The following is a 13,093-nucleotide window of genomic DNA, read 5'->3' as shown; positions in this document are numbered from 1 at the left end:
CAAGCTCCAGCTTCTGAGTGTGCTCCACCCACTCTGCAGCACTGCATTGTTTGCTACTTTTAGCCTGCTCCTAACCAGCCTGTGTTCAAGCACCAGTCCGGCTCAGCTACTGTTACTTTCATCGGTCCCACTCTGGTACAAGCCTGCGGTCCTATTCCAGCTGGCTGCTGCTATCACCAGTCCCACTCCGATTAAAGCAGGGGTCAGGGAACTTTTTTACCTTTTACTCCAAAATATATTTAGATACGCCGACGTTACCCCCTTGATTTGAAAGGAAGGAAATCATATAGTAGTGCCCCCATAGTTATGCCCCTGTAGTAGTGCCCCCATATAATGCCCCAGTAGTAGTGCCCCCATATAATGCCCCTGTAGTAGTGCCCCCATATAGTGCCCCTGTAGTGCCGCTTGTACAAAAAAAAAACCACTTACCTTAATCCCCGCTTCTGCATCCACCGCCGTCCTGTCTACCCGCCTGCTCCTCGGAACTATGGGAGAGACGTCATGACGTCTCCCATAGTGCGCATGGAGAGAGGCGGAAGCTGGAGTTCAGAAGAGAACTCCAGCCTTCGGCTAACGCGGCGCTGCAGGGAAGGAGCCAGGTGCCCGCTAGTGATGACATCTCAGCGGGCATCCGGCATAGAGCCTCCCTGCGGCAAAGCCGGGCATGCATATGAATCATTCTATATTATAGAAGGATTCATATGCATGCCCGGCTGTCCATCCATTACCCCCAGGAATTTAATTTTTACCCCATGTGGGGTAATTTACCCGTGTTCCCTGACCACTGGGTTAAAGCATGTAGTCCTACTCCGGTTGGCTGCTGCTACCTCCAGTCCTGCTCCGGTTGAAGCCTGTGGTTCCACTGTGGCTGGCTGCTGCTATCTCCAGTCCCACTCCAGTTCAAGCATGTGGTTCCACTCCTGCTGGCTGCTTTTCTCCCCGGTCCAATTCTGGTATAAGCCTGCCGTTCCACTCCAATTAGCTGCTACACTCACCGGTCACATTCTGGTTCAAGGCTCTGATTCCACACCGGCTACTCTGCTGAAACCTCCAGTCCCATTCAGGTTTAGGTCCCCGGTTCCATTCCAGTTCCACATCTGCAACCTCTGGTTCTTACCCGGTTCATCTACAGTGCTTCCAGACTTTCTTAGTGCTTCCAGTGCTAAGTATTTTGCCACAGTAACCTCATCTTCTAGCAAGTCCTCTGAGTACATCTCTCCTGATCATTGCAGGTTCAAGTAGACATTATCCTCACTGTACTTCAGTTTACTTCTCTCCTGCATTATATTGCTTTTACTTAGCATTGCAGCTCCTGTTCTACTTTGAAACTTATTACTCACTAAACCATCTGTACCACTGTCAATGGTGGTTGTACCCTGTGTGTCCTCTCCTAGAGTGTTGGGGTTCATTCTGGGTTTCTGCATCAGCTTTTATTCTGGTTGTTAGGAACTGGGTGATGGTCCTAGGCTCCTCCCACAGGGCTTAGGCTCCAGTGACCCAGGTCTGATAATCGTTCTGCAGCATGTTAGCAGATTCCAGATGGGCTACTGAATTATTTGCTGACCTGTCCCGAGTTCTCAAACACTGGTTCCAGTGCCTTATTCCTGCATTCAGGATAAAGGGTTGAGTTCCACTCAATTGGTTTTGGGGCAGACTGGGAGCTTTGCAGGTATCACTGACCTCTTTGAAGGCATCAGGCATTTACCACATGGGTCTCAACCAATGAGTAGATCTCTGATACTACCAGCTCTATTCTGCTACAACCTGTCAGCCCAGTCCATGGGTTCTGACTGGAATCTAAAAATCCTAAACGTGACACACCATAGTCCTGGAATGCAGTACAATGTAACATATGTATAATAATTAAGGTGAAGATGATCATGTCTATATATACCACATTAATGTATTCTAAATATGATAGGGGATCCCTGTACATATCATCCATGCTCTCGTGTTAATCCATGTTTCTACTTTCCCAGGTAACTGACCCTCAAATAAAGTAAAAATGTATAATTCTAGTGCACGGGCTGGAACCGGACATTGCAGGAGGGGAGTGGGCCCTCAGACGGTTAGGCCCACCGAGAATTTCCCCTGTACCCCTCCGGGCCAGTTCGACCTCAATTTTTCTATCGATCAATAGTTACCTGTTCAGTATTTCATGAAATGAGAATACAGAATAACCTTGTAAATGTTGTATCCAAAGTGTGTTTGGAATGAGCTAAAGGCTTTGATATAGCACAAATTAATCAAGAATTAACAAAGACCTCAACAATTTCTAAGAAGTTATTATGATAAGCTTAATAATTCTAAAGCATGATGTGTACTCTATAACCATATCCTCTAGTTCTCAATAGCCCAGTAGTTACCTGTTCCCTATGTCATTGCCGATTTGTTGGAGAATACATTTTGGGAGACAAAGCTGCAAAGATATATGTTATTGAAAAGGGAGCATATGTCTAATACTTCTCCACTTCCCAAAAAATTATTTCCCAAACATATAGCTTTATGCTTGATTCTACATTGCTCATTCATACTGTAACTATCATGAAGCAGGGTAGGCGAGGGATCTTTGTCTCCTACAGGCAAAGAGGTATGGGAGTACATCAGACTGGGAATAGCTAAAAGGTCTATCTCCACTATGAAAAAGCACTATAGCCTTGCGGCTGTGGGCTGAGTGCTAGACTAAAGCCACCAAAAAAAGTAAACAAAATAAAGGTTTTTAAATATGGGGGTGAGGGAAAGGGAAATCAAGTAAAAAGAATTGAAGTAACAAAAGGTAGAAATAAGATTGGGGAAGGGTTAAGACTGGGGATGAGAATAGAAGTAGTGAAAAGCCAGAGAATAAAAAACAATGGGTCATATGACCACAATGGTTATAGCCTCTTAGGGACTGGTTGGGGGGCCAATTGCTGGTATGGTCCGGTGTTGTGGAAGTGCTGTCCCTAACTTACCCTATACTGGGCTAGGACAGCTTTTTTCCTCTGCAGGGCAATGTCTTGCAAGGAAGCGGTAATGCTTTTGCCGCGGTGGGTACTGATGACATTAGATGCCATTAGTGTTGTGGTGTCTGGGTTCAGTTGCCTTGCCTTCTGCCCTTGTGTGGCCCCTTCTTCTGCATCCTGTGGTCAAGGAAATTTTTTATAAAATGCTATATCCCAGTAAGACTTAGTAAAATATTTCATAATGCATGACCCAACAGTTGGAGAACTGTGGCCTCAGGGGCACCAAGGTAAATGTCTGGTGTTTATGCCCCATGAGAGACAGAATCAATAGGACATTGGACAGTCTATTTGATGCCCTGGTTGTAAAGGACCCATAGGCATTTATTTATGCTACACTCCCCAAAGTCATAATAATTTTGACCTCACATATCTTAAACCTTACTTGCTTACTAAGAATTAGAAAACCTGCTTTCCCCATCATTTTCTCTGCACTAAAAGGTCTGGCAGACAGTGACAATAGAGAAAATCACATACAATCTTCATGCCAGGCCAGAGGCCTTGTATTTAAATTACGTGTGGTCTTACTGGCTCTTTTTAAAGGGCGGAGTTTATTTACTAAGCATCAGGTTCTAAAATCTGGTGCTTCCAATCGTGTATATGCCCGAAATTTAAAAGGGCAATGATTTTACTAGCAAAACACAGCTAGTAAAAAGATTGCCCTTTTAAATGAACCCAATAAATCTCTGGGCCTAAATCAGAGATGGACGCTAATGCGATTTTTACGCAGATCGAGCGATTGTTTTCCACTGCGCATGTGTTGCGAATGTCTTGCGATTCTGCATGCACAGAGGATCCATTCGCAGGTAGTCAGTGTTTGGGGAAGATAACAGGGGGGTGGTCAATAAAACACAGGCATGTCTGACCATTTAAACGCTGTTACATGGGTGTGCATAAATTAGCCCTTGCAATCTCCTACACAGCATGAAAGCCCTCTGCGTGCCAGGAGAGCTGCTGAGTCTGTGGCTGGTCAGACCTCCCGCAAGGACAAGATGGCAGCTCAATGTGCGTCGATGTTTCCGATATTTACGCAGGTAAGCGATGTCGTACGTATATGAGAAGGTAGCGGGGGCATCCTTATGCTCAGGTAAGCTTTGGAAGTATTAGCATATTTACGCAGCTGCCTTTTGTGTGAAATCGCAGCTGCGATCGCTTTAGCGTCCATCTCTGAATCAGGCCCTCTGTTTCCTGACCTTTTTATTTCTTTACATATAAGGCTGTACAGTATTACCGCTAGTACATTACACACGCACATTGTTTTTGTATGTATGATATATTCTTGACCACTTAGGATAATGACGAAGCTACAAAATATATATATTTTTCCTTAGTAAATGCAATTCTTTGCAAAGCCAAAGTTTTAGCTGTTAAAGTGACCACTTAGTGATGTCTAAAGCTTGTATTCTTTATTACCTCTAAAACAACTCCTTGAATGAGCCCCTGATGCTGTCTACTCGTTATGTAGAAACATTTGGACTAGAGTCTGACAGCTGAATTCAATTAAGTCCGTTATCCAATTAATTTAAACTTCACTTACCAGAACTTGAGACAAAAAAATCAGAATTATGTCAGCAAGGGGATGGCCTTGTCAAGGAGCTGCTAATGTATTTCTCACCTCTGTTCTCAACCCACTTCAAGTCTTTTACTGCCGTTCAGAAAAAAACATACATTTCAGTGCCCACTACTTTAATTGTCTTTATTGCAGAATATGTCAGAAGATGTTTACTAAATAAAACAAAAACCACCACAAATACAATTTTTATTTTACACAATGAATCTGCAATCATTTTTTTGATAGCAATAGAAAAAAGTATAAGGTAGTTTAGTTTCCACCATTTGCCTGATCTAACACATTTACCCTATAATACTTTACAATTTATAGCATATATTGTCATCTTTTATGTATAAAGTGCTGACATATTGCACAGTGCTCTATATTGAGGGGATCATGGACATAAACAATGAGCTTACAAGAGTAATACTGGAGAAAGTGAGAGTGGCTATAGTAAGGTAGCAGCAATAATAAAGCAGTCATTGGTGACTGCCATGTCTGCACAGGTAGCTGTGGGGCATCACTATTGGATTGAGGGAAGATAGCAGAAAGTATAGACATGATTCATGAACCAGTCAATATACAAATCTTAAAACAGCTGATGTTAACCATAACTGTCCTTCACTATTATCTCAACTGAAGTTCCTGCTTCTGGCTCTAGAAAGGCTTTTGTTTTGTGCTGTATGGGCATTAGTGTAGTTACCTGCCAGGTCATTTTCTATCAGGGCCATAGCTAGGGTAGTGCAGCTGGTGCCATCGCACAGGGCACCACAGGTCTGGGGGCGCTGTTTTGGCATGTCAAATGTCTGTTAATTATCATTCTCACTTGTAGCTTCCTCTTATTTCATCCCCAGCATCTCCTGGCCTCTCCTATCTCTTCCCTGGCCCTTCCCCATGAGGCCACTCCCCTTGTTTGGGTCCATTATATCCCTTTGAAAAATGAGGGGGGCGCCAATGCTCTTTCTGGCACAGGGCACCAAAAAGTCTAGTTATAGCTCTGTATTCTATATGATAATTTTAGCTGCTGGAAATGGACCTAGACTGGTTAATCCTCATAATGTGCAACAGCAGCTGCTGTCATAAAGGAAGCAGTGGATATCACCAAAGGAGGAACTGAGATGGCAGCAGCAGTGACCAAGCAGCCTCATGACACCTGTATTTAAACTGCAGGTTTGCTTGAACAGCACCCTACAGCCTGGAGAAGCGCCCAGTGCTCTGTTTATTGACTCCAGCCCCCTCTTTGTGATGTCTTGACATCACATTGGTGTGTGTTATATTAATAACACAATCAACTAGAGTGTTTGCACACGGTCAGTGTTTTACACACCTGGCAGATAAAGCTTATATGGCAAAGTATGTTTATATATTTATATATATATATATATATATATAATATATATATATATATATAAATATATAATCTCCAAAGGCCGGCACTCACTTGTATAGCACATATAATGTGTACTTGCCTTGGTGCCCTCCAAGTCATGATCTGTTTAATAGGGCTTTACGCTGTCCATTTACGTGGATAAATGCAGAATCTTTGTTTTTAATCATGGTGCGGGGTCATGTCACTATGGCAACTCAGCTTGTGTTTATGTGGGAGGGGTGGTTTGGAGACGTGTGTTCTCCCTTGACGTCATCCCCTGATGCCGGTTTTGCGGTTCCCATGGTTACCGCTGTGCGACGCAGGTAGGACACGCTGCTGGTATACCAGCGCGTGTGGATGACGATCACCCCCTTCGACAGCTGCAACAGATAATTAATCACTTGGGTGTGTTAAGGTACCTATTTATACGTGTTTGTTTGTATGTATTGTATCCCTGAGGAAAATCTCCAATACAGGAGATTGAAACGTTGGAATAAATACAGTCTTTAAACGTCTTTTTGGAGTCCTGTGAGTGCTGCCTGTTCTACCATTGGTCTATATATATATATATATATATATATATATATAATATATATAAGAATAAACAAGCAGGCAGCACTCCACGGACTCAATAAATGGACATAGGACCAGCAAATGAGAGCTCTCATTTGCTGGTCCTATGTCCATTTATTGAGTCCGTGGAGTGCTGCCTACTTGTTAATTCTTTCCATAAGCCTATACATGAGTTTGAGCCTGTCGGACTATTGCACCCTGGCTGTTGAAACTTTTAAATGGAGTGCCAATCGACAAAACTGTGTGTATATGTATGTATATATATATATATACATATACACACACACAGTGCCTTGCAAAAGTATTCACCTCCTTTGCATTATTCATGTTTGTTGCCTCACAACATGGAATTAAAATGGATTGTTTGAAGGTGTGCATCATTTCATTCATAGAACATGCCTACAACTGTGAAGTTGTGTTTTTTTATATTGTGAATCAAACAACATTTAGGACAACTTAACAGAAAACTTCAGCGTGCATAACTATTCACCCCCTAAAGTCAGTACTTTGTCGAGCCACCTTTTGCGGCAATTACAGCTACAAGTCGCTTTGGATAAGTCTCTATGAGCTTGCCACATCTTGCCCCTGTGATTTTTGCCCATTCCTCAAGGCAAAACTGCTCCAGCTCCTTCATGTTGGATGGTTTCCGCTTGTGCACAGCAATCTTCAAGTCTGGCCACAGATTCTCAATTGGACTGAGATCTGGGCTTTGACTAGGCCATTCTAACACATTTAAATGTTTCCCCTTAAACCACTCGAGAGTTGCTTTAGCAGTATGCTTTTGGTCATTGTCCTGCTGGAAGGTGAACCTCCGTCCCAGTCTCAAATCACAGGCAGACTGAAACAGGTTTTGCTGAAGAATATCCCTGTATTTAGCACCATCCATCTTTCCCTCGACTCAAATCAGTTTTCAAGTCCCTGCTGCTGAAAAACATCCCCATAACATGATGCTGCCACCACCATGTTTCACTGTGGGGATGGTGTTCTTGGGGTAATGGGATGTGTGGGGTTTGCGCCAGACATAGCATTTTCCTTGGTGGCTGTAAAGTTCAATTTTAGTCTCATCTGACCAGAGCACCTTCCTCCATACATTTGAGGAGTCGCACACATGCCTTTTGACAAACTCAAATTGCATCTTCTTATTTTTATCACAAAGTAATGGCTTTTTTCTGGCCACTTCCATAAACCCCAGTCTATGGAGTGTACGGCTTATTGTGGTCACATGCACAGATACACCAGTCTCTGCTGTTGTGGAACTCTGCAGCTCCGTCAGGGTTACATTTGGTCTCTGTGCTGCCTCTTTGATTAATGCCCTCCTTGCCCGGTCTGTGAGTTTAGGTGGGGGGCCCTCTCTTGGCAGGTTTGTTGTGGTACCATGTTCTTTCCATTTGATGATGATGGATTTGATGGTGCTCCAGGGGATCATCAAAGATTTGAATATTTTTTTATAACCCAACACAGAATTTTACTTCTCAACAACTTTGTCCCTGACTTGTTTAGAGAGCTCCTTGGTCTTCATGGTGTGATACCTCTTGCTTAGTGGTGTTGCAGCCTCTGGGGCCTTTCAGAAAAGGTGTGTTTATACTGACAGATCATGTAACAGATTTCACACAGGTGGACTTCATAGCACTAATTATGTGACTTCTGAAGATAATTGGGGCTTCATAGCAAAGGGGGTAATTACATATGCACATGCCAATTTTCAGAATTTTATTTATAAAGATTATTTTTTATATATTTTTTTCTCATTTCACTTCACCAAATTAGGCTATTTTGTGCAGATCCTTCACATAAAATTCAGAAAAAAAATAAAAATAAATTATAGGTTGTAATGTAACAAAAAAGGTAAAAAGCCAAGGGGGGTGAATATTTTTGCAAGGCACGTGTGTGTGTGTGTATATATATATATATATATATATATATATATATATAAACAAAGTAACAGCGGCACTCTCAGGACTTAAAAAAATGAGACTCACGACTCCACAGGTCTGCGATTCAACGTTTCAGTCGATTGGACTTTTATCAAGAACAGCACAACGTGATAACAACACATACCTTTATACCCACAAACATCCTATAATGTGAGCGCGCATCCTGCCTTGCCGCCCGCCGGGTGAGTGACGTCACTCCAGAGGGACCGGCGCATACATGGTGACGCGGCCGCTAAGAACAAAGGACGCCCATAGGGGTTACCATGGCAACCTAGTTCTAATGTAGCGGTCACTGCGGATACAATAATGAAACGAAAAATATTCCAATCGGCAAAGGTACATATTAACACCAAATGGTCTGCATAATCATAAGTCCATAATAAACATATATATAACATGAAAGTATATGCATGGATGTCCAGGCAGGTAAGTAAATGAAATACTGTACAATGAAGCGTGACACAACTTATAACGTGCACAAATATAAATGAAACCTGACAAAGAGAGAGAGGTGCAAATAATATTACACTTGACCAAGGATTACTAAAGTAGCCAACCGCAAGGCAAGGGAGTGCATGTGCCCAAAGGTTATAAATATAGACACAGGAATATATAAGGGAAGGGACCTGGATAAAGGAGTGCTAGCCCTGTAGGGGTGGCACAAAAAATGTGGATACAGCCAACAAAAAGTATGAGGCTGTGGCAATAATAGGACCAAAATGCAGGAATAGATGGAAGTGTCTGTATTGACACAACTGAATACTCACTGAGGAATGTAACCACCTAAAGAAGTAGTAAAACACAGAAGTTGCTGTGCACACTGAGCACAGTACAAATGTATACATCACATAATGAAATGATGAATAATGAGGACACAAAACGTGGGGAAGACATGGAACACAAGGACAATGGAAGCGTTGGCTGAAGTGCAAATAAGGATAGTGTCAAGTTACAGCTCCGGGTGTTCCAAGGTGGTCTCCCATCCAAGTACTAACCCGGCCTACACTGCTTAGCTTCAAAGATCGGACGGTATAAGGAGTGTCCAGTGTAGAATGGCAGTAAAAATGACATAAATACTCCCGAGTACATGCACGGCCAAAGGGCCAACTATGCCCAACACGACCAAGGGAGTAAGGGAAAGGGGGAAAAAAACAAACAAGACAAATGATGTAAAAGCTGCCACCCCAATAATTGGGATGTATAACAGCCTTACTAGGCCACAGAGGGTAAGGAGATACCCAGTAAGTACTGGAGAGTAAGTGAGCTCTAGTCACAAGAAAGTCTTCTTCACTGATAACATGAGAAAGAAAGTTGTTCATTCAGTCCAAATGGAGAAACTGTTCATCCTATAGATCCAGAAAGTCTCAAGTTGGAGAAGCTTCTCTCTATCACCCCCTCGTTTGGATGGTGGAATATGGTCTATTATCTTGTATACCAAAGAAGACAGGGAGTGTTGTAGGTTCTTGAAATGGCGTGCCACAGGTTGATCGACTTCCTTCCCTTCCAGGGCCTGTCTGATTGCAGTTCGATGTTGTGCCATTCGAATCCGGGCTGTGCAGGTGGTTTTACCTATGTAGACTAATCCACACGGGCAGCGAATCATGTAGATAATATACTTGGTGGTACAAGACAACACATGTTTAATGGGTATACGTTTCCCCGAGTGTGGATGTACAACATCTGGTCCAGTTTCCAAGTATCCACAGGTGGTGCAGCCAGTGCATCGGTAACATCCAGATTTTTTAGTGAGAAAATGGTCAGTATTTGCAGGCCCACAACGGACATCATTGTGTACCAGCCAGTCTTTGAGATTCTTTCCACGTTTGTATCCAAGCATTAACCTAGAGTTTTGGAGAGGTTTAATAGTATGGTCTGTGTTGACAGTAGGCCATAGACGTTTGGTAGTAGAGTTGATATACTTGCTAGCTATATTGTGTTGATTCACAAATATCATAGTATCTGTGTTTTTGCGTGCAGAGTCAGTTGGCTGATTAGGCTCTTGGTTTGAATGAATGGCGCGTTCTTTCGCTCGCAGAAGGTCTTTGCGTCTATAAACTCGTTCCAAAAATTTAGAAATCATATTGTCGATTTCCACAAGTGCTTGTTGAGGATCGCTGGTAATTCTAATGGCTCTTAGAAACTGAATATGGAAGGCTTCTTTTAAGAGACACAGGATGATGACTTTGTGCGTGTAGTAAAGAATTGCCGTCAGTGGGTTTGTGATAAACCGTAGTGTTAAAGCTAGTTCCTGACCAAAAAATGTTGATGTCCAAAAAATGTACATGGTCAGTGCTGTGTTCAAAGGTAAATGTAATGTATTTATGCATGGAATTAATTTTCAACATGGCATTGATAAACTCTTCCTCAGTACCCGACCACAGAACCAAAATGTCGTCTATGTAACGAATAAAGAAAATCAAAAATTGATTGAAGTCTGGATTGTTCAAAAAGAGTTATTTTTCAACAGTGAACATGTAGATATTGGCAAAGGATGGGGCTACATGAGACCCCATAGCACAGCCTTTCTTTTGGAGAAAGAACTTGTTATCAAACTAAAAATAATTGTTCTTTAGAGTTTGTTTGAGAAGACAAATAAAGAAGTCAATATTGAGTCCCTGGTAATCTGTACGTGTTTTCAAAAAAAAATTTCCATATATTCACAGCTCTCTGTATGTGGAATACTGGTGTATAATGAGTTGACGTCTATAGTACACATAATCAGATTATTGGGAAGATTTTGTAAGGAATGTAATTTCTCAAGTAAAGAGTGTGAATCAAGCAAAAATGTGGGTTCTTGTGATATCAAGGGTTGCAAGAAGTGGTCAAGATATTTGGAGGTTTTGCTATATACTCCATCCCTGGCGGGGAGATGATGGGACGGCCAAGGGGTGAAGTAAGAGACTTGTGTATCTTGGGTAAAGCAAGGGGGCCACTGGTTTATCTACGGTTAAATATTGCAATGTATCAATAATAATGAAACCATGTTGTTGGGCTTCAGATAAACAGTTATCAAGTTCATCCTTGAATTTAGACACTGGGTCATAAGTTAAACAAGTGTAAGTATCTGTATCATTGAGTTGATGGTAAATTTCATTGACATAGTGAATCCTATCTTGGATGACAACCGCTCCCCCTTTGTCAGCTGAGCAGATGACAATGGAGGTGTCTTTACTAAGGGTGGTCAGGGCAGTAAATTCATCTTTGGAAAGATTGTGGTGTATTGGATTAGTGCCCTTGAAGTGTGTGGTGACATCATGGTCTAATATTCTAATAAAGCTCTTGATAGAGGCGTCGTTAGAACTAGGTTCAAAGGTGGAAATTTTTTTAAAAGGAGTTGGTGTGGTAAGCGGTGATATACTAGTGGAATTGTTGAAGAATTCTTTTAATTTGAAACTTCTGTTAAGTCTCCATAAGTCCTTTTTCCAATGGAAACCATTGAAAGAACAAGTGGGAATAAATGACAAGCCTCTCTGTAGTAATCTGGACTCAGACATGCTGAGTGATCTGGAAGACAAATTTACAATTAAGTTTTTTTCTGGTATGATCTTTTTCCTTGTCCCTTGTTTGCCACGCCTAGTATGGGGCCGCTTCCTTTTCTGGCCCGTGTGGATACCCCTAAAGGGGGACGTAGTGTAACTGGGTTGGTACTAGATTGGAAATCTCCTTACCCTCTGTGGCCTAGTAAGGCTGTTATACATCCCAATTATTGGGGTGGCAGCTTTTACATCATTTGTCTTGTTTGTTTTTTTTCCCCCTTTCCCTTCTTTCCCTTACTCCCTTGGTCGTGTTGGGCATAGTTGGCCCTTTGGCCGTGCATGTACTCGGGAGTATTTATGTCATTTTTACTGCCATTCTACACTGGACACGCCTTATACCGTCCGATCTTTGAAGCTAAGCAGTGTAGGCCGGGTTAGTACTTGGATGGGAGACCACCTTGGAACACCCGGTGCTGTAACTTGACACTATCCTTATTTGCACTTCAGCCAACGCTTCCATTGTCCTTGTGTTTCATGTCTTCCCCACGTTTTGTGTCCTCATTATTCGTCATTTCATTATGTGATGTATACATTTGTATTGTGCTCAGTGTGCACAGCAACTTCTGTGTTTTACTACTTCTTTAGGTGGTTACATTCCTCATCGAGTATTCAGTTGTGTCAATACAGACACTTCCATCTATTCCTGCATTTTGGTCCTATTATTGCCACAGCCTCATACTTTTTGTTGGCTGTATCCACATTTTTTGTGCCACCCCTACAGGGCTAGCACTCCTTTATCCAGGTCCCTTCCTTTATATATTCCTGTGTCTATATTTATAACCTTTGGGCACATGCACTCCCTTGCCTTGCGGTTGGCTACTTTAGTAATCCTTGGTCAAGTGTAATATTATTTGCACCTCTCTCTCTTTGTCAGGTTTCATTTATATTTGTGCACGTTATAAGTTGTGTCACGCTTCATTGTACAGTATTTCATTTACTTACCTGCCTGGACATCCATGCGTATACTTTCATGTTATATATATGTTTATTATGGACTTATGATTATGCAGACCATTTGGTGTTAATATGTACCTTTGCCGATTGGGATGTTTTTCGTTTCATTATTGTATCCGCAGCGACCGCTACATTAGAACTAGGTTGCCATGGTAACCCCTATGGGCGTCCTTTGT

The 13,093-nt window shown here is 42.2% G+C and overlaps 2 pseudogenes; one reads left to right on the top strand and one right to left on the bottom strand.

The window, feature by feature from the left end:
* Window positions 1–9,373: 9,373 nt before the first annotated feature.
* On the bottom strand, window positions 9,374–9,491 carry LOC148526918 (5S ribosomal RNA; annotated as a pseudogene).
* Window positions 9,492–12,267: 2,776 nt separating this feature from the next.
* Window positions 12,268–12,385, top strand: LOC148526917 (5S ribosomal RNA; annotated as a pseudogene).
* Window positions 12,386–13,093: the final 708 nt, after the last annotated feature.

The sequence above is a fragment of the Taudactylus pleione genome, unplaced genomic scaffold, assembly GCF_031769625.1.
Source record: "Taudactylus pleione unplaced genomic scaffold, aTauple2 ptg000093l, whole genome shotgun sequence".
Classification (NCBI taxonomy): domain Eukaryota; kingdom Metazoa; phylum Chordata; class Amphibia; order Anura; family Myobatrachidae; genus Taudactylus; species Taudactylus pleione.
Note: the sequence above shows the minus strand (reverse complement) of the source record. Positions and strands in the feature narration are given on the sequence as shown.